The sequence below is a fragment of the Sinocyclocheilus anshuiensis genome, unplaced genomic scaffold (genome assembly GCF_001515605.1).
Source record: "Sinocyclocheilus anshuiensis isolate Anshui unplaced genomic scaffold, SAMN03320099.WGS_v1.1 scaffold1272, whole genome shotgun sequence".
NCBI classification, from domain to species: Eukaryota; Metazoa; Chordata; class Actinopteri; order Cypriniformes; family Cyprinidae; genus Sinocyclocheilus; species Sinocyclocheilus anshuiensis.
This window is the reverse complement of record NW_015547713.1, coordinates 271025-293712: the sequence shown is the minus strand read 5'-3', so window position 1 is coordinate 293712 and position 22688 is coordinate 271025. Positions and strand designations below refer to the sequence as shown.

The following is a 22688-nucleotide window of genomic DNA, read 5'->3' as shown; positions in this document are numbered from 1 at the left end:
CGCAATCGCTCTCACTAATGCATTCATATTAATGTAATCTTTACTGTGCTGCTTTATCTGTATCTGATTTAAAATGAGCAGAAATCTGTGAGAAATATAACGACTTATAGCGAATATAAAGACAAAAGAACTGATAAAAAAGCTGTTATAGGAGCAACAGCCATGTGGGCAGTGCTGTGTCATATGCCATAGCTGTGCACAAGGTGTTTGTCACAGCTCCAGACTTATTTGTTCATTAATGACGTCATCAGCGACTAGTTGATTTCGACTCGACTTTCATCACATAAAAGTCGACTTCAAAAAATCAGAAGTCGTTCAACCCCTAGTCTGCAGTGCTGCTTCAAGTCCAACACCTTTTGTGTTTTATTAGGAGATGCACACCAGTTCTTCTGTGGCTTTATAGATAATATTTTCACGTACACAATTTAGCAAAATCAGACAATATTGTGTCTAATATAAACCACAATATTAACTTCTTACTATTGAATTGTTGTATATAAATATCACATTTGGAACTGGTCAGTGCTCAAAAAATGCTGGGAAATCACTGATAAACTGTCTGATAAAAGAAAGTCACGTTTTAGAGAAGAAAAATCACCTATTGACTTTCAAAGCTGCTAACGACTTTCTACTTTGAGGATCTTGATAGAAATGTAGTGGAGTGAAAAGTACAATATTTGTCTTTCAAATGTAGTGAAGTTAAGATCATAAGTTTCCAGAAAAAATAATACTCAAGTAAAGTACAGATACTCAAGTGTACTTAAGTACAACACTCAAGTAAATGTACTTAGTTACTGTCCGCCTCTGGAAATTTTCTGTAAATGCATTCAAACATCTGATGTCAAGCTTTTGTATATGAGACTATTCCAAGTTTTAGCATCCACTCTTAAAAATGAAAGCTCTTTGTTGACATCAAGGGTTCCATGAAGAACCTTTAACATCCATTGCAATAAGGGTGCTATATGTAGAGGAAAAAGGTTCTTCAGATTGCTCTTCACGCTAAACAAAAAGGTTATTTTTGGAAAGTAAAAATGGCATTGCTGTGAAAACCCCCTTTTGGAACTATACAGTTCTCATCTTTCAACGTTGTTTGCTTCCAAGATGAAAGCAGGAGTTCCCAAACTTTTTATCAGCTGAACTCGTTAGAGGTAAAATATTTACTTTAATTTAATGTTTTAATAATTTAACAACACATTTGTATGTTTACAGTGATCTGATGCTGATTATAATAGTAGTAGTAGTAATTTGTCTTAACTGTTTTAACTTACAGTATAAAATGAATATTTGAAAATTATAATAATGAAAAACAGTTATTTTTATTTTACATTTATTATAATTAATTATTAAGCTTTTCATCATCTTACAAACCCCCTGTAGTTCCCTCATTAACCCCCATTTGGGAAGCTGCTTTAGGGCAACACGCATCTGTTTTTATGCAGTTTGGGTGAAAGCTCATTTTAAAAGAAGATTATAACTGCTTACCTGTATAGCAGATAGTATAGTTGATCTGTGCTCTATTCCACTGTAACTCAAATATGTTGACCTATTAAGTTTAGTTACTTAATCAAATATACTTTCAACCATTTAATCCTCTGAAATTTCAAATAAACTCAGTCCTATGTGATTTCCATAGGTCAAATCTGTACACGTACAGTACATGAGAAGGACAAATTCAAATACCTGCTGATCCACTTCCATAAATGATTGTACAATATTGATGCCTCTCTCACATATAAAATATATCACTGTGACCTTTGATCTAATTTCTCCAGAGTTTGTTTTCCTATCTAATGGCTTCCCCAGTTTGGAAGCAAACAGTCATTTTGCAGTTTCGTAACACATATCAGATTGGCCACAAACGAGCCGGAATTCTGACCAACAGAGGGATTGTGGGAGGGGAAGAATTTACTACCATTCGCCATAGGGATTACCCCATCAGGACGAGGAGGAGCCTGCCCAGAGACAGACAGTGCTCTAGCCTCCAGCCCACAACCCTCAGAGCACACGGGCTCTGCCAAAATATGTAATAACACATTAATATAAGAAAGAGAAGATGGTTTATGATGCCAAATGAGGCATGGTAGTGCATATCAACAGACCTCTCTTGGATACAAGGAATATTTTTGAAAGGGGACTTTTGCATTCGCCCAACATAAATAGACTATTAAATATGCACTTAGAAACGAACAAATTAGTGGGTCTAAATTGCAGTTTGTCAGGCATACAAGTCAAACACTTTTTATGATGCGGATTAAGAGAAACTGCAAATGATAACACTGGAGAGTCTGTCTGTCATGAGTTGGGTGTAATTAAAGGTCTATTAATAGCTTGCTGGATTTCATAAAACCATAATTAATTCCAGTTCCAAGAAACAGGCTTACTAGGATCTGATCTGATCATTGCCAGTAAAGGCATCTCTACCTTTGGTAAAACTTCATAACCATTAGTTTGCGTATGGCTTTTGATAGAGGTCTGTGTGGGCATTAAGTTGATGCCCTAACAAGACCGTGAGAGATCGATCCAAACCTTGCCAAACCTGACAGTTTCCACCTGGGGTTTCCTCAGCCTCAAGTCAGGTAGACCTAAGCCAGACCAAAGCTAATTAACTACAACTTTCTGTAAAACATCTGACTAACTGGTCTGACTTACTGTAAATTTGTTTGATTTTAGCTGAAGTGTGCACTTACAGGCCTTTCTAGCAAGAATGCTAGAGAACCAATAATACCATTACAGGAGGACATACTGTAACTTTCAAATCAACTTTAGAGTTTCCCAGAGTTCCCACAACTTTTGACTTCTCTGTGGATTGCAATAAAAAAAACAAAAAACAATAATATATATTATCTGGTTATACTGATTACAGAGAGAGAAGACTTAATAGATTAAAGAGATATACTAATAGATATAGATTAAAAGAATAAGAGATTTCTTAATAGTGGGAACCACTGTGATTTCAATCCTCATCCAACCGTTTTGTGTATCTTATCATTTCAATCAGGCTCAAGGGAAAGTTGTTCACCATCATCGGCTGTATAATCAATCTTAAGCTACCAACCCAGTAAGGGCTGCCCTGGAAAGCCTTTTTGTTCATCATATGGAGAATGCAACGGTTTCATGGCAATTGTCCAAGCATATGCCTGAACCGTTGTCAGCTGGAGAACAAGATAAACAAGTTGAACGATAAACGAAGACATGGTGCAAGAGGTATATAATCTTGCAAGACAAGCCAGTTTTTCCTGACAGGAGATGAACCTTCAGAATCATGTATTAGTGCTTTAAAATGCTGTCCTATATGCCGGCAAGCTTTTTGAAATGAAAACCTAACTTAACATACTGCAAAACCTATACAGTATTGTGACTGGGTACTGGTCACAGTGTGGCAATGTGTTTTAGTCAGTCTCACACCATATCAATTTTGAAACTGGATTGAAATATACATTTATTTTGGCATTTTTCAGACTTTTTACAATTAATTTATTAAGTTGTGTTATTTTGAGTCCTCTGCACTTGTCTGCAGCTTGGTGCTTATGTTTTATTTATGACAATCATTGCAAAATTACAAACAATGCCAGTGGCATCTAGACTAAACAATTGTAATTGAAACTGAAATGGTAAAACAATTGAAATTGTAAAAAGTCCTGCAGCCAATCCTTTTAGAGTATATGCATACAATTTGTTATTTCTCAATGCAATGTAAAAGCAATGTAAAGAAAGCCTGTATTTTTTTATTTTTTTTATTGATTTACAAGTTTGATTCAGTTTGTGCTGCAATAAAAAAAAATGACATCACAAAAGCATTATTTAAAAATCTTTTCATTACATTAATGCTTTAGTGTCAGATTTGAAACTTACTATATTAGTGTCAGGTATATTTTATACAAAATAATCACCTGTCAACTTATACTCAAGTAATTTATTCAGTAAGATTGCCACTGTACAGGCCTGTCATATAGTCTATAATGCTAACAACATAAATATATTTACAACATGTGTAAATATATTAAACAATTTACTCTAATTATAGTAGTGTAGGATTTTCGCAATGGAATAAATTAAAGCTGAAACACCATGATAGCTCTAGATCACAGCTGTTCAGCAGACTGGTGAAAAGGAATTAATTACATTATGTCCAATCATACAGTATCTATAAGGCTTTCAAAATAATTTGTTTTAGAGAAAGTGCATTAGTATTGGTCAAATATACGGCATGTGTATCTACTGTACAATGCTTCAAAAATAAGAGTGTCAAGAATGGTTCATTGTTTCTAGTCCACTTTTCTAATGAAAATAGATTGTGATCTAATTATCAGAATGTATATATAACAAAATAGCAAAACATTTAAAGAAACACCTTTATAAAATTGATTAAATAAAAATCTCTCAGTGTTTTCCATTTTACCACTTAGTGTTCCTTTAAAAAATAAACATCAAAAAGCCACAGACTGTTGTGGTTGGCAGGTGGATTCAATTGCAGCCCACCACCTTATACTGTGATGCAACAGCAAATACCTGCATAATATATTCAGGTATAATACTGATAGAGATATAGAAGTCAGGCAGACATATGAGAGAGAAAAAAAAATCTAACTCAAAGCAGCATTAACAAAGAACTACACTGTCATCATTAGAATTTCAGTAACAAGACATAAACTGCCTGAAACTAGGCAAATTAGTATTGGCACTGATGTGAAGCAGCATATCACTATAAATAAAGAAGATGTAGTGAGGTTAAAGTCATAAGTTTCCAGAAAAAATACTACTCAAGTAAAGTACAGATACTCAAGTGTACTTAAGTACAACACTCAAGTAAATGTACTTAGTTACTGTCCGCCTCTGGAAATTTTCTGTAAATGCATTCAAACATCTGATGTCAAGCTTTTGTATATGAGACTATTCCAAGTTTTAGCATCCACTCTTAAAAATGAAAGCTCTTTGTTGACATCAAGGGTTCCATGAAGAACCTTTAACATCCATTGCAATAAGGGTGCTATATGTAGAGGAAAAAGGTTCTTCAGATTGCTCTTCACGCTAAACAAAAAGGTTATTTTTGGAAAGTAAAAATGGCATTGCTGTGAAAACCCCCTTTTGGAACTATACAGTTCTCATCTTTCAACGTTGTTTGCTTCCAAGATGAAAGCAGGAGTTCCCAAACTTTTTATCAGCTGAACTCGTTAGAGGTAAAATATTTACTTTAATTTAATGTTTTAATAATTTAACAACACATTTGTATGTTTACAGTGATCTGATGCTGATTATAATAGTAGTAGTAGTAATTTGTCTTAACTGTTTTAACTTACAGTATAAAATGAATATTTGAAAATTATAATAATGAAAAACAGTTATTTTTATTTTACATTTATTATAATTAATTATTAAGCTTTTCATCATCTTACAAACCCCCTGTAGTTCCCTCATTAACCCCCATTTGGGAAGCTGCTTTAGGGCAACACGCATCTGTTTTTATGCAGTTTGGGTGAAAGCTCATTTTAAAAGAAGATTATAACTGCTTACCTGTATAGCAGATAGTATAGTTGATCTGTGCTCTATTCCACTGTAACTCAAATATGTTGACCTATTAAGTTTAGTTACTTAATCAAATATACTTTCAACCATTTAATCCTCTGAAATTTCAAATAAACTCAGTCCTATGTGATTTCCATAGGTCAAATCTGTACACGTACAGTACATGAGAAGGACAAATTCAAATACCTGCTGATCCACTTCCATAAATGATTGTACAATATTGATGCCTCTCTCACATATAAAATATATCACTGTGACCTTTGATCTAATTTCTCCAGAGTTTGTTTTCCTATCTAATGGCTTCCCCAGTTTGGAAGCAAACAGTCATTTTGCAGTTTCGTAACACATATCAGATTGGCCACAAACGAGCCGGAATTCTGACCAACAGAGGGATTGTGGGAGGGGAAGAATTTACTACCATTCGCCATAGGGATTACCCCATCAGGACGAGGAGGAGCCTGCCCAGAGACAGACAGTGCTCTAGCCTCCAGCCCACAACCCTCAGAGCACACGGGCTCTGCCAAAATATGTAATAACACATTAATATAAGAAAGAGAAGATGGTTTATGATGCCAAATGAGGCATGGTAGTGCATATCAACAGACCTCTCTTGGATACAAGGAATATTTTTGAAAGGGGACTTTTGCATTCGCCCAACATAAATAGACTATTAAATATGCACTTAGAAACGAACAAATTAGTGGGTCTAAATTGCAGTTTGTCAGACAAGACAGAAAACGCTTGCATACTGGATAACACTTTTTATGATGCGGATTGAGCGAAACAGCAAATGATAACACTGGAGAGTCTGTCTGTCATGAGTTGGGTGTAATTAAAGGTCTATTAATAGCTTGCTGGATTTCATAAAACCATAATTAATTCCAGTTCCAAGAAACAGGCTTACTAGGATCTGATCTGATCATTGCCAGTAAAGGCATCTCTACCTTTGGTAAAACTTCATAACCATTAGTTTGCGTATGGCTTTTGATAGAGGTCTGTGTGGGCATTAAGTTGATGCCCTAACAAGACCGTGAGAGATCGATCCAAACCTTGCCAAACCTGACAGTTTCCACCTGGGGTTTCCTCAGCCTCAAGTCAGGTAGACCTAAGCCAGACCAAAGCTAATTAACTACAACTTTCTGTAAAACATCTGACTAACTGGTCTGACTTACTGTAAATTTGTTTGATTTTAGCTGAAGTGTGCACTTACAGGCCTTTCTAGCAAGAATGCTAGAGAACCAATAATACCATTACAGGAGGACATACTGTAACTTTCAAATCAACTTTAGAGTTTCCCAGAGTTCCCACAACTTTTGACTTCTCTGTGGATTGCAATAAAAAAAACAAAAAACAATAATATATATTATCTGGTTATACTGATTACAGAGAGAGAAGACTTAATAGATTAAAGAGATATACTAATAGATATAGATTAAAAGAATAAGAGATTTCTTAATAGTGGGAACCACTGTGATTTCAATCCTCATCCAACCGTTTTGTGTATCTTATCATTTCAATCAGGCTCAAGGGAAAGTTGTTCACCATCATCGGCTGTATAATCAATCTTAAGCTACCAACCCAGTAAGGGCTGCCCTGGAAAGCCTTTTTGTTCATCATATGGAGAATGCAACGGTTTCATGGCAATTGTCCAAGCATATGCTTGAACCGTTGTCAGCTGGAGAACAAGATAAACAAGTTGAACGATAAACGAAGACATGGTGCAAGAGGTATATAATCTTGCAAGACAAGCCAGTTTTTCCTGACAGGAGATGAACCTTCAGAATCATGTATTAGTGCTTTAAAATGCTGTCCTATATGCCGGCAAGCTTTTTGAAATGAAAACCTAACTTAACATACTGCAAAACCTATACAGTATTGTGACTGGGTACTGGTCACAGTGTGGCAATGTGTTTTAGTCAGTCTCACACCATATCAATTTTGAAACTGGATTGAAATATACATTTATTTTGGCATTTTTCAGACTTTTTACAATTAATTTATTAAGTTGTGTTATTTTGAGTCCTCTGCACTTGTCTGCAGCTTGGTGCTTATGTTTTATTTATGACAATCATTGCAAAATTACAAACAATGCCAGTGGCATCTAGACTAAACAATTGTAATTGAAACTGAAATGGTAAAACAATTGAAATTGTAAAAAGTCCTGCAGCCAATCCTTTTAGAGTATATGCATACAATTTGTTATTTCTCAATGCAATGTAAAAGCAATGTAAAGAAAGCCTGTATTTTTTTATTTTTTTTATTGATTTACAAGTTTGATTCAGTTTGTGCTGCAATAAAAAAAAATGACATCACAAAAGCATTATTTAAAAATCTTTTCATTACATTAATGCTTTAGTGTCAGATTTGAAACTTACTATATTAGTGTCAGGTATATTTTATACAAAATAATCACCTGTCAACTTATACTCAAGTAATTTATTCAGTAAGATTGCCACTGTACAGGCCTGTCATATAGTCTATAATGCTAACAACATAAATATATTTACAACATGTGTAAATATATTAAACAATTTACTCTAATTATAGTAGTGTAGGATTTTCGCAATGGAATAAATTAAAGCTGAAACACCATGATAGCTCTAGATCACAGCTGTTCAGCAGACTGGTGAAAAGGAATTAATTACATTATGTCCAATCATACAGTATCTATAAGGCTTTCAAAATAATTTGTTTTAGAGAAAGTGCATTAGTATTGGTCAAATATACGGCATGTGTATCTACTGTACAATGCTTCAAAAATAAGAGTGTCAAGAATGGTTCATTGTTTCTAGTCCACTTTTCTAATGAAAATAGATTGTGATCTAATTATCAGAATGTATATATAACAAAATAGCAAAACATTTAAAGAAACACCTTTATAAAATTGATTAAATAAAAATCTCTCAGTGTTTTCCATTTTACCACTTAGTGTTCCTTTAAAAAATAAACATCAAAAAGCCACAGACTGTTGTGGTTGGCAGGTGGATTCAATTGCAGCCCACCACCTTATACTGTGATGCAACAGCAAATACCTGCATAATATATTCAGGTATAATACTGATAGAGATATAGAAGTCAGGCAGACATATGAGAGAGAAAAAAAAATCTAACTCAAAGCAGCATTAACAAAGAACTACACTGTCATCATTAGAATTTCAGTAACAAGACATAAACTGCCTGAAACTAGGCAAATTAGTATTGGCATGGATGTGAAGCAGCATATAACTATAAATAAAGAATTTATGCTTAAACACCAGATTTGGCGATGGGTAAACCCAAACGGTGATCCAGTGAAGGTTTCTAGTGTCCTTAAGAAAGAGGTGATGTTGTCTGGATGGTGCCAAGTCTCCCATTCACTTGCCGTCTTGTCTGTGTGACAGGGACCTGTGTAATTGAAAGCCTTAAGTTGTAATATTTTTTTCTTTTATTCAAGAGATAAATGTTTTGAATTCAATTTAATCCACATGATGGTATCTCTGGTGTTACTGTCTTTGGTGTTACCAACTTTCACAGAAACTCCACATAAATTAATGTAAAAAATCATTAAGCTGCAAAATTTGTGGAAGATTAGTGGTAAAATACCAAAAGTAGTAAATTTATCTAAAATCAAATTTTTTTTTTTACATTTCTCCGATATGGTTTCTTTAAAACAAGCTTGGGCTGTAATGAGCCTCTTACCTTCCTCAGATGTTGAGCCCCAGAACCTGAGCAAATGGCCTCCAATGAGCCTCTCGGGCCGACTCTGGGTTTCCTCCAGCAGGCAGCACTAGAGGGGTCTTGACTGGAGCTGAAGGTGGAGGTGGGGGAGGACTAAAGGATGGAGGTGGGGATGGCACAAAGGCAGGAGAAGAAGTGGGAGGAGGTGAGATATCATCTCTCTGGACATTTCTGTCCTCCTCAAGTTTCCTGATCAGCTCCAACTCCTTAGCTGCTCCTGATTTGGTCTAGAAGTACGACAATGACATGGCATTTATAGCTGAACAAGTTAAATTTAAGACTTTTTAAGACCTTTTTAATACCACCTCATGTAAAATTTAAGACCAAACCTGTGATGGAAATACACATTATAATACATGCGTATATATAATATTTAATGTGTTTAATGTAAAAAGAAAACAAACAGCAGTTTTGACAGTGATATTTTATTATTACGATATACAGTGAACTTTTCATATCAGTAGACAATATCCCATACAAAATATTCCCACAAAAGCACCGCGTCACCAAGATTTTTGGTGGTGTACGTATCAAGTAAAGTAAACTTGCATTAACCCATGCAAGTAGCCTAAAGTAGCTAGGAGGCTGGTCAGCTAGCTAGTTAGACCTGTAATTTATTTATTTTTTGAGTTAGACCTGTATTCTATGACGCAGTAACTACTAACTACAGCGGGGGAATAAATCTTCAATAATAAAGGCCTCCTGTAGCGAATCTATGCTTTTTTGTAAGAAAAATATCCATATTTGAAACATTATAAACCGTAATCTCTAGCTTCTGCTGTCGTATGCACGTTCATTCCAGCTGGATGACGTAGGACGTATGCGTGGCAAATGCGCTGGTGAGAAGTGACGAATGCGGAAGCAGAGAGGAGAGAACAAAACAAAACAAAACACCGGTCACGAATTAGAAGTACAAAACGAGGATTTGTAAAGAAAAATGTCGGAGGATTTCGATATAAGCCAAGAGGAAACTGGTTTTCCTTTGCTGAAGTAAAGAAACTTTGCTTCCTTTGCTCCTGTAAACAAACGTTGGTTTTCACGAGACTAGCATATACTCACAGGCATCCTCACATGCGCTAAGCAAACGTCCTACGTCATCTGCCTGGAAATGGCTTCCGCATACGACAGTTAGCGCAAGCTACAGAAAAGTGGTTATAACGTTTTAAATATGGATACGTTTCTTACAAGATCGCATCGATTCGCTACAGGAGGTCTTTATTCACCCCCCGGAGCCGTGTGAGGCACTTTTTAATTATGGATGGATGCGCTTTATTGGACTTCTTTTGAACTGTTGAAGAGAAACACCCACCCACTGCCATTATAAAGCTTGGAAGAGCCAGGACAATTTTTAATATAACTCCGATTGGATCCATCTGAAAGAAGAAAGTCATATACACCTAGGATGCCTTGAGGTGAGTAAATCATGGGCCAATTTTAATTTTTGGGTGAACTATCCCAAAAAACCCAAGACATTTTAAGACTTTTTAAAGGTGACCTATTATGCCCCTTTCTACAATATGTAATATAAGTCTCAGGTGTCCCCAGAAAGTGTCTGTGAAGTTTCAGCTTAAAATATTCCACAGATCATTTATTATATAATTTTGAAAATGCCTATTTTGAGTGGAAGGTGGAAACACATCTGTTTGGTTTTGATTATCATGTCTATCACGCTGAAATCATGCGTTTTAAAGCCACATTAGATTAAACTTCTGATATAGGGTTTTCTGAGCACACACATCCAAAGCACACGTACAGAAAGCGCCTGTCTCTGTTACAGAGGAGGCTCCCGTACCGCCTCCTCCGCACCACCAGAGGGAACCGTCTCCCGAATATTAGTCATTCCCATTCGGACTCCAATTCCCATCACCCCTCATGCCTGGGACTGATCGCTCATCCACACATGCACCTCATATACACACACACATATAAGCCACTCACACACACAGACTCTCTGCGAAGTCTTGATTTGCCCTGGCTGTCATTTCCGAGCGTTATACCCGTGTTTGATTTTCTGTGCATCTGTTCTTGGACTGTGTCCCGATTCTCTGATTGTTATCTGCCTGCCCCGACTTGGATTGTTTCACCTGGACTCTGTTTGCTAGCCGCCTGCCCCGATCTCTCGTCTGGTTCATGACTCTGTCTCTGCCTCGTGTCTGCTGTTCTGCCTTGCTGGTATTTGACCCAGTATTGTCTGACTACTCTAAATAAAAGCTGCAAATGGATCCACACGCTTCTGACTTGTCACAACAGTCATATGGCATGTGAGTACTAAACTAAGTTCTCTTTAATGTCTTATTGTGATTAAACTATCAAATACACAAAAGTTTGTTAAAAACACACGAGTTACAAAAACAGTCAGTTATGTCTGTGAAGGTAAACAGCTGGGAAAGAAATTGCATGCTTATATTAGATCTGTGTGGCAGCAGCGTAATACACAGTAAATAAATAAATAAATCCACTGCTCTCTTGTCTCCTCTGAGGCTGGGACTCTAAATAGTGTTCTGTGCTTGTCTGTGCAGCTACCGATAGAACAGTTAGCATGCTTTGCTCAAACTTTTGCCATGGTGTTAGAACTGGTACACCGTTGTCGCTTGCGAATTATGCGAAAACAGAATGGCGGTGCCGTGGGTGGAAACGTGCAGATTGAGGGGCGGTGATATTATAATAAGATCCATTTGCCATGTCACACAGGGAGTGAAATCTGACGCGCTCGTTTTTTCAGACGCTTGCAGAAAAAGGCTTACCAAAATAAAGTTACAGGGTTAATCTTTTTCACGTTTCCTGGGTTGGTAGCTGCATCGGGGACCCGATTATAGCACTTAAACACGGAAAAAGTCAGACTTTTCGTGATAAGGAACTGCGGCCACCCTGTTAACATTCACAATGAACGAGGCATTCAAGCAGTGCTTACTCAGCCACTTCTTTATAATAGCACTGTTCAAAGATTTAGAGTGCTGCATAAAAAAAACCTGCTTGCACTTAACATCTGGTCCATCCTTTTTTTGCCTGCAGAATTTCACAGTACAAAGGTAAGTGTAAAAGTAAGTGTCACATTGTTATCCGCAAAAAGATGTGCACACATTTACCATTGCTGTGCAAAATTCAACAAATGAAAATTCTGTTATTTCAGTAAGAATCAGCACAATCTAGAATTTTGGGCAAAATCTGGAATTTCAGCCAAAAAATCACAAGGATTTCTCATTGGGTTCAAGATGATGCAAATTTCCTGTGTTGACTATTGACAATGGACCTTCTTTGCCCACAAAATTTCATTAATGTGACCACACCTTAGGGTTGTAAAGGGGCAGAAATTATTTGGTAAATTTCCATCTTCTGCCCCTTTTCAACCCTACCACACCTTAAGTGGCACTAATATTTAGCTTACCTTCTTCAGTCTGGCAGAGTTGTTTGGAGCTCTTATTGCGGAAAGAAGTGCTGAATGCTCGTTATCTGCATAATTGTAAGTTGGCTTCCTAACTGTGCAGTTGGTAGACAAGCCAGACACCTGAACAATGTGAAAAGCAAGACATTAGACAGATTTAATACATTCAATTCTCATTTTCATTCCTGAAAATTTTGAAAATCCTTAATCATAATATCTTTAACAAAGTTGTAAAAACATTCCAGCTTAAGATATTCCAAAAAGCTGATACATTTACTTTCATGCTGTGATTGACAGTTTACCTTTCTGAGCTGTTCAATGCCCTCTCCAGACTGTATGGCCTCCATAAGCGAGCTATGGATAGAAGTTTTCTTCTGTACAGGCTTGAACTTCTTAACTGGTCCAAACAAGTTAGCTTGGTTTGGATTATATGGAATCTCAGATTTGTGTACCTCTGGCTTCTTTGTAAGTGGTGGACGTGTGGTGTCTGTTGGCGTCTCTCTGGCAGAGGAGGTGTCTGGGAACTTATTGATTGGTGTGGCTTCTTCAGAGGAAGACTCCATGTGTTTAATGTGAGCAGACATATGTGTAGAAGGCTGGATTTTGTTATTTAAGGGATGTGATTCAAGAGATTTGGTTCTGTCTTCCCCAAGCAGAGTGCCTTTTTCAACACTGCTTATTCTCTCAGAACTTGCTGGCTTTTCGGCAACATTACTGATGTAACTTTTCAGGTGTTTAGGGTGTCCAAAAGAAGGCATTGAATTTTGGGGGGGTTTGAAAGCATTAGCAGGTTTGTGTATGTTTGTAAGTCTAACCTCACTATTAAACTGTTGACTGACAGGTTTTTGAACACCAACAATGGACTCTGATGGTGCCTGCTTGATATCTGTTTTAGTGTTGGGAATGCTATTGTTTTTAGCAATGGCAGAAGCTATGTATTGGCTGGAGGTTCTTCTGGAGGGTTTAAGAAAAGAGAGATCTCGCCTTTCGGCTGTGAAAGAGGCGAAGGAATGAAGGCTTACTTGCCACTACAGATATGGGCTTCCTTTCCAATATAATGACCTCTTTGTGTGTTTCCTCAGGAGGTGTTTTCACTGAAAGTTTAGAGACTCCAGACACAATCGAGGGTTTGAACACATCAGTATCTCTGTTGTTTACTATGGGCCCTCAGTTGATCGTAGTTGATTGGTCTTGCTTTTCTGCAGTGCTCCAGAATGTTTTGGCTTTGTCCAATGGGGATGTTTCTGTATTAGCGTCCACATTGGGATTGCCATTTTTCTCTGGGCCAGTGGAAATCTGTTTTTGTGTAACCATGTTGCCGTGTTCATCAATCTTAATGGCACCTATGACTAAAGAACCTGTAGGCTTGGTCTGAGACACAGCTGGTTTGGGGGGGATGACTGTGAAGGTTTTCATTCCAAAGTGAGAGCCGGAACTCTGGGTGATCTTACCCTGAGTTGTCGGGACTCTGATAATAAGGTGTCCTTTCGTCATAAGCAGTCTCTGTACTGAACCTCTAGACCATAGGTGCAGTCTTCAGTCTCTCGTCAGGAACCTTTTGAACCCTTTGAACAGCAGGACACACAAAACTTTGGGACTTCTGTGATACTATGTCTCTCTGACTCTTTAATTCTTCATTTACAGCTTTACTCTTAGTCTCGGAGTTGAAGACAGCCTTCTGTTCCATATTGTACAGTTTCTCTTCCATAAGCTCAGTGTCTTGTGTTGGCTTCTCGCTGGTTCGAGGTGTCCTCATGTTTTTCTCAATAACTGTGAGTGTAGTCTCTTGTGACTGCTTCTCTATGTTTGGGGATGGACTTCTGTGTTTCTCCTCTATCAGGCAGGCATTGTTGTTTTTGTGTTGTATAGCTTCACATGGTGCACACAATTGGCTGGTAATGTTTTGAGAGCTGCATAGCAATGCTGCCTCACACTCACTCGAGCTGCACCGGTCATCCTCAAAAACTTCATCAATAGTTGTCACTGGAATGTCCATGTCAACAATGGAAACAGGTATTTCATCCTCCACAAACATAGATGTTCCTGCTGAGTAATTAATGTGTAATATTTAGAGAAAAAAAAACACAATTATGGAGTAAATTAGTCATTCAAACATTGTTCATGGTATGAGAGCTGTCAGGAAACATGTTTACTTAAATTACTTCCTGGCAATTTACAGGATGGATAACTGGGAAAAAAAAAAAAGATTTTAAAGGGTCATGAAACTCTAAAGTTCATTTTCTGAGATTATGAGGTATGTGTGTTAAACATCATAGAACACAATGTTAGAATCCGTTAAACTGAATTCTTCACAGGATGTGGTTTTCTTACACCTATATTTCATTGATGACTCATCTGTCATTTTTATTCACGACAGCACATGTTGATTTCCTATAACGGACACATCAAACTGTACGATCACATACAGTAATTGAGAGACGTGCTCTTGGATCGAAAGGGAACGTTCATGATACATGAATTCTCCTCCATATACCGAGTCTCCAACATAAATGTGATACATCCACACCATCAGTGTAACCATCAGTGATAAAACCCATCAAACTGCTTACATACATATGCCACAGAATATGTGACTTATACGTCACAGGATATGCGTGTATTAGCGTAATGTTCGGTGAGCTATCAAAATCAAGTTTTGTTGCATGTAATGCTGAATTGCAACATGCATTTATGCGAAATTCTGATGCTTTTAACTCCATGACAGTGAAACAGAACTGTCTGAATCAGAAGACGCTATTGTGTTGTCTGTCTCCACTCTTCTATCTCCACTCAAAAGTTTTGGCAGTGACATAAGAAAGTTTACTGCTTCAGTATTTGTAGATTATTTTTCCACATGTTTCTATGGTATACTAAACAAACAATGATAAGCATATCATAACTTTTAAACGCTTTTATTGGCAAAAAAATATAATGAGTCAATATTTACAGTGTTGACCCTTGTACTTCATAACCTCTGCAATTCACTCTGGCATGCTGGATATTAGCTTCAGGGCCAAATCCTGACTGATGGCGATCCATTCTTGCCTTATAAGTTCTCGTAGTTGATCACAATTTGTGGGCTTCTGCTTGTCCATTCGCCTTTTGACCACAGGTTCTCTATGGGATTGAGATCCGGGGAGTTGCCTGGCCATTTCAATGTAATGATCTTCGAGCCACTTCTTTTACCACTCTTGCTTTGTGACATGATGCTCCATCATGCTGGAAAATGCACGGATAATCACCAAATTGCTCATGGATCATTGGAAGAAGTTGCTCTTGCAGGACATTTTGATACCATTCATTATTCATGGCAGTGTTTTTGGGCAGAATTATGAGAGAGCCCACTCCCTTGGTTGAAAAGCAACCCCACACATGGATGGTCTCAGGATGCTTCACTGTTGGCACAACACAGGACTCATGGTAGCGTTCACGTTTTCTTCTCTGAACAATCGATTTTCCAGATGTCCCAAACAGTCGGAAGGGAGATTCATCAGAGAAAATAACTTTGCTTCAGTCTTCTGCTTTCCAATCCTTGTACGTCCTGCAGAATTTCAGTCTGTCCTTGACGTTTTTCTTGGAGAGAAGTGGCTTCTTTGCTGCCCTTCTTGACACCAGGCCGTGGTCCAAAAGTCTTGTCCTCACTGTGCATGCAGATGCTCTCACACCAACCTACTGCTATTCCTGAGCAAGCTCTGCACTAGTGGTGACATGATTCCGTAGCTGACTCCTCAGGAGGAGACAGTCCTGGCTCTTGCTGGGCACTCTGGGACGTCCTGAAGACTTCTTCACTGCAGTCGAACCACTCTCCTTGAAGTTCTTGATGATCCGGTAAATGGTTCTTTCAGGTGCAATATTCTTCGTAGCAAGCTCCTTGCATGTGAGGCCAATTTGATGCAAACCTCATTTTTTTGGCCAATGAAGCTTTTAGCAATTATTTAAAATGCAACTGATCAGTCTACACAATAATCTAGAAACAATGTGAACACCACAACAGCTTAAGCAGCAAACTTTGCAAAACACAAAACTTTGTCACTGCCAAAACTTTTGGCCATGACTGTACCTTAACCACATTTGTAACATTTTTCAACTATGGTGAGAACTAAAGGTATCGTGACCCTTTAAAGTATTAATGAGGAAGCATAGCTAAGAGGTTGAAACATCATAAATAACTTCATCTGTGAGTAATTTACCTGCCAGATTTGCATCTAGATCGGCCAAGGTGAGCTGTATCTGAGCAGTAATCTCTGGGTATTCTTCATATCCATTTTGTCTCTTGATTGACTGACGTCCTCGCTGAATATTTCCACTACTGAAAAATCAATAAAACATCTCAGCTGGTTGTGTATTTGTAACACGCCAGTAAAAGAAATTGACCAACTTTAGGAAAGCTGTCCCTAGTATATCATTATTCACACAGTAATACTGCATTTCTGTATAAGAATTACAGAAATAGCATTGTTTTCTAATTATTGGATTTATTTTGTGCCATCAGTGTAGCAACAGTCTTACATACAATATTGAAGTCAGGGTCCAATATCAAAAGGACAAAAATTTAAAATAAAATTCTAATTTTTGTATGACATTACAGTACAGGATTTACAGTATTAGATCAGACGAAGAACTCCTGTTGTTCTGTGCTCATTGAGGAGTTGTATTAATCAACAATAAAGATTTCACCTGTCATTTCTTAACTTTTTTTCCTGGACTTGCCCTCTGAGCTCTCTTTGCACTTAGCAAAAAAAACCTCCCATTAATTATAGCCTACATTAAATACGTACACCAGGCACTGCAAAATGATTGAGTGAGTTGATGTGATAAGAACACAAGCCTAGAAAAATGTGTATTTTAACACCTTTGGAAAAGGCTGCTTTTAAAGATGACAGAGTGGAAAAACTAATAGCCCTTTCCTAGAAAAAAGAAAAAGCATGAAAAGACACTATAGTGGAGACCGAGCCGGAGTGAGAAGCTGGAGGTAAGGCTTCAGGCTTTGGCAGAGACATACATCTGGATAGCAGTCAGCACTTTCAGCTCCATATAGCAAAGTTTTAAAAAACCAGACTCCTCAGTAAGCAGTGGAGGTACACCGGCTAGCTGGAAATGGATAAACGTGAGACTGGCTGAACTGTGGGAATGAATTGATGGTGGTAAACAGAGAGAATGAGAGAGATAAATCCTCAGCTCTGTCTCCACTCTGCCTGGGAGAGTTTTTGATTCCTGTCCAACTAGGGCTGTGCAAAAAATAAAATGCGATAAATATAGACTAAACCCAATCCCTACCCCTAAACCTAACCCTACCCATAATTTATTCCTAAAATCAGTGTGAACTTATAGCTGATTAACAAGGGTGTAGAAGTTAGGCCCTGATCGTAAGCCTAAAACAGATATTTCCTGAAAAGTTATACCTGGTGTTAAGATAAATCTTGGGTGAGGGGTACAGTGCTAAATATGGGTGTAAACGGAGTACAAAATGTGCATGACAAAACTGACATGCACATCTTGTCAGTAAAGCCGGTTCTGTGATTAGTAGTAAATCTCCATCACCTACTTTCAGATGGAGCAGCATTTACTGCACAGAGCCGTAGTTCTCTGACAAGCTACGAGAAGAGAAAAGAAACAAAAAAATAATAATTCACAGACGATATAATTGTACGATTATGACATCGAAGAAATGGTTCGCGATAATGACAGCTATTTGTGTAGCTTCTCAGTGACCTACGGCTCTGTGTAGTAAATGCAGCTCCATCTGAAAGCACGTGCTGGAGATTTACTACTAATCACAGAACCGGCTTTACTGACGAGATGAGCATGAAAATCGCATTTGATTTTTTTGCACAGCCCTATGTCCAACTGAGAAAAAGTCCAATAAACGGATTGATCTTATGGAGTTCAAACAATGTGGGGTAGATCAAGTGTGGTAAATATAAAATGACTGTTGTTGTTTAAATGTAAAATATCTGAAACTTAAATAAATTAATCACAATTCCAACTCAAATATGTGGGTAAAAATGTCCGTTTTTTTTTTATTTCATTGTTTTACAAGTTTATGAAAATCCAGCTACAACCAGCTTCAAGTCAGCATCGAATCTGACAATATTTACCTTCTTAATACACATTTTTGGTCTTACTGCACAGTATTCAAAACTTCAAAATGCTTTGCATCAGTGAGAGCATAAAAGGGCACCTAGATCACAGAATCCCCAGAATCTATACTTGACCTGAGACGTTCCCTTTCTAATGGAACTAAATGCTGTGTCATGCCATTGACGCTATGGGAACATCAATTTCAGCAGTAGAGGTAGATCCTAAGGGCTGGACTGGGCATAAAAGATGAAGCCTTTCTTGCTCCGGAGATTTATGAGGCAGATGAAAGAATACTTCCAGGATGACCGGCTGGTCGGTTTTAGAAGACACCTAAGGAATGTAGTCCAGTCTAGGGTGCAGAAAAGCTTTGACCATTCCAGGAGCATGTTAAACGTAACGTAGATTCATTCAAGAATGAAACGCCGCTGTTTCTGAGTCTCACAACAGTTCTGCTGTGGCTTTGTTTGAACTATTTTCATTTGCAAAATTTAGCAAAACAGACAATACAATATTGTGTTGTATTGTGTGTGTGTATATATATAATATTATTTCACATAATATTAACTTCTTGTTTATTGAACTATTATATAAAATCAGTATCACATGTGCTATTGTGCAGATATCAAAAGCTACTCTCAATGCTGCGTTTCAATAACGCATATGAGAACATTCTTTGTTCGACCGGTTGTGAAGTACGTGTGTCAAGCACACCAAGAATTGGCTTAAATAACCTCGGTGGGTGACGTCATTTGATTACGTGTACCTGCAGGGTTATAAATAGACGTGAAACAGACACACCTTAAGGTTTCTTTGTCTTCAGGTGACCGTATTGTGTGTGTCTGTGTGCGTTTTGTGCCGTGCTGCATCGCAGTTTGTCTTTTGAAAAGAAAGAAAAGAGGAATTACTTGCTATGTCAGGGGATTCCGCTAAGAGATGCGTGCCTCCTTGTTCAAGGCTCATCTCGCGAGGACAGAGCATATGAGGAGTTACTCGAGGTGGTGACTCGGGCAGTCCACAGACTAAAGTTGGACTGGCCACAGGAGCAGGAGACCCCCAAATGCTCGAAGCTCAATGCCAGATTTCTGTCAGGTGGCCAAGGGAAGGGACCTCAGCGATGGTCTCTCCCCTTCTTTGGCGATCTCCATGATGAGTTAACTCGTTCATGGAGTAAGCCCTATTCATCCCATGTCTTTGTGCCATCGACGTCGATTTATTCGACCACCGTGGATGCAAAGGCACGGGGCTACATGATGATAACCCAGGTGGAAGAGACTCTCACAGTCTATCTCTCCCCTGGGAGCTCATCCTCTCTGAAAAAAACAATGCTCGCTTTCTCTCGCCTTCTGGCCTATTTGGTGGCTCTGTCAACACAGTCATCAGTAGGTTCCGGGAGGCGAAGCGTTACGAGAAAGCTTTTGTAAAGTTTCTCCCCGTCATGCTCAAGCGTCAGGACTGTCAGCCACCCAGTCCCGACCAGATCTGGATTCTCTGAGGTGTAAAGGCCAGAAAGAGAGTGTGGCAAGTCGTGCGCCTCTTCACAAAGACTGGGGAACGGCTTGCAGCACTCCACAGACCACAACTAAGAAGCCAGACCTGAGGAGCATCCGCTCCTCTAAAAAGATGTCCTGAGGGTGGTGCGCCCAGGGCCGTGGGGGTGTGTCCCCTCAGGGAGGGGCACGAAAAATTCCAGCAGAGAGTAGGGCTTCTTTCCGGCACCCTCAGGGGACCGCTGTACAATCGCCATTGTTGTTTCGGAGGACAGCTGTCTCCAACAAAATGTGAAATGTTCGGTTGCCTCCTGCCATGTTTCAGGACACCGAACATCTAACATTCCCCCAGCAAAGCGAAGTGTCAAAACTAGTGCTCCTTTCAGAAAAATTGGCAGCGTGAAAACTACTGTCAAATATCTCTCCGTGGGTCGAAAGGACTGTAGAGAAAGGCTACAGGATACAGTTTGAACGTCTTCCTCCGAGTTTCAACGGCGTGGTCTCCACTTCCGTGAAACCGGAACAAGCACATTTGTTGACACAGGAATTGCAAGCTCTGCTGGACAAAGGGGCCATAGAACATGATCCCCTGCCAGGCAGAGAGGCAGGCTACTATAGCCGGTATTTTCTGGTTCCCACGAAAGATGGGGGGTTGTGTCCAATTTTAGATCTTCGGGGGTTGTGTCAAATTTTAGATCTTCGTGGGTTGAACCGCTACCTCAGAACATACAAGTTCAAAATGCTGACAATAAAAATGATTGTTTCTCAGATCCAATCGGGGGATTGGTTCGTGACAATCAATCTTAAGGATGCATACTTTCACAAAGAAATCCTGCCACAACACAGGAAGTTCCTGAGGTTCACTTTCAGGGGCGAAGCTTAGCAGTATCGGGTTCTTACATTCGGCCTAGCCTTGTCACCCCGCATATACACAAAATGCATGGATGCAGCACTAGCTCCTCTGCGACTCCAGGGCATTTTAAATTACATCCGCATTTTAAATTACATAGACAACTGGCTGTTTTTGGCCCAGCCTCAAGAGCTTGTGCTTCGACATCGGGATATCGTCCTAGCTCATCTCGAATCTCTGGGGTTGAGAAAAAGACTTGACTTGACTTCAACGCCAAGAAAAAGGTTCTCTCTCCTCCTCAGAGGACAACGTATTTGGAGGTTGTATGGGATTCGATCACGATGCGGGCACAGCTGTCTCCTGCATGTGTCGAATCTATTCTAAACAGCCTAAAGAATATCAAGCTAGGCCAGAAAGTTACCATCCATTACATTCAAAGGGTTCTAGGTCTCATGGCGGCTGCATCCACGTTGATACCTTTGGGCCTCCTGCAGTCCTGCAGACCATTTCAGTTGTGGCTCAGAGCCAGGAGATTTCATCCAAGGGCCAATAGCCAGAGGCAAATAAGGGTTACTTCCTCCAGCAGTTAAGAGGCTACCATGTCCTAGTGTGGGTGGACAACACTGCGGAAGAGTCCACTCTTACATAAATCGCCAAGGCAGACTGCAGTCACGCCACCTGAACCGACTAGTGCAGCAGGTTATGCTTTTGGCACAGGACAGATTCCTGTCCCTCAGGGTGATTTACATTCCCGGGCATATGAATGTGGGAGAAGACTTGCTGTCCAGACAAGCTGTGACACACGGGAATGGAAACTCCACCCCGAAGTAGTCAGTCAAATCTGGGAAAGATTTTACGAAGCAGAGGTGGACATCTTTGCTTCAAAGTAGACAGCACGATGTCCCCTCTACTTCTCTCTGACTCCTCCAGCTTCCCTGGGTCTGGACGCAATGGCCCACACATAGCCCAGACTGCATCTTTACGCATTTCCCCTGATCTGCCAAGTCCTGCCAAGGTCTGTCAACAAGGGTCTCGCCTCTTACTGATAGCACCCCGTTGGCCCGACCAGAGTATGGTTCTCAGATCTAATATCCCTCCTCGATGGCTCGCCATGGGCAATTCTGGTCAGGAGAGATCTCCTATCTCAGGCGCAGGGGATGGTATTTCATCCCCAGCCCGAGCACTGGAACCTTCATGTCTGGTCTTTGAGGGGGACCAACTAAGAGATGCTGGGCTTCCAGGTGATGTAGTACAGACTATTGTAAGTGCTAGGGCTCCCTCCACTAGAAGGAGTTATGCCCTCAGATAGGGCTGGACAATAATTCAATATCAATATGTATCGCGATATTATTTTTTTCAATAACGGTGATATGATTTTTAAACACATTTCCGATATTTCGATATACATTACCAGTTTCCCATACATTTTTTTTATTTGTGCCGTTTGACTTCGTTGAATAAACATGAGCACTGCACGTTTCAAAATCATAATACGGTGCGGGTGTTTTATATGAATGTATCTCTGAAGGGAACCGACTGTCTTCAGAAAAGTTTCGATGGTATTTTCATTTGATCTGATAAAGTAGCATTCATGAGCGGAGCTGCTTTGATTACAGCCATTACTGGAGAAACCGCTAGTTTTATCACT

General features: G+C 39.1%; 1 pseudogene; it reads right to left on the bottom strand.

Annotated features, from left to right (window-relative positions):
• Positions 1-8823: 8823 nt before the first annotated feature.
• Positions 8824-22688, bottom strand: part of LOC107704093 (protein cordon-bleu-like) — a 91448-nt pseudogene continuing 77583 nt past the window's right edge.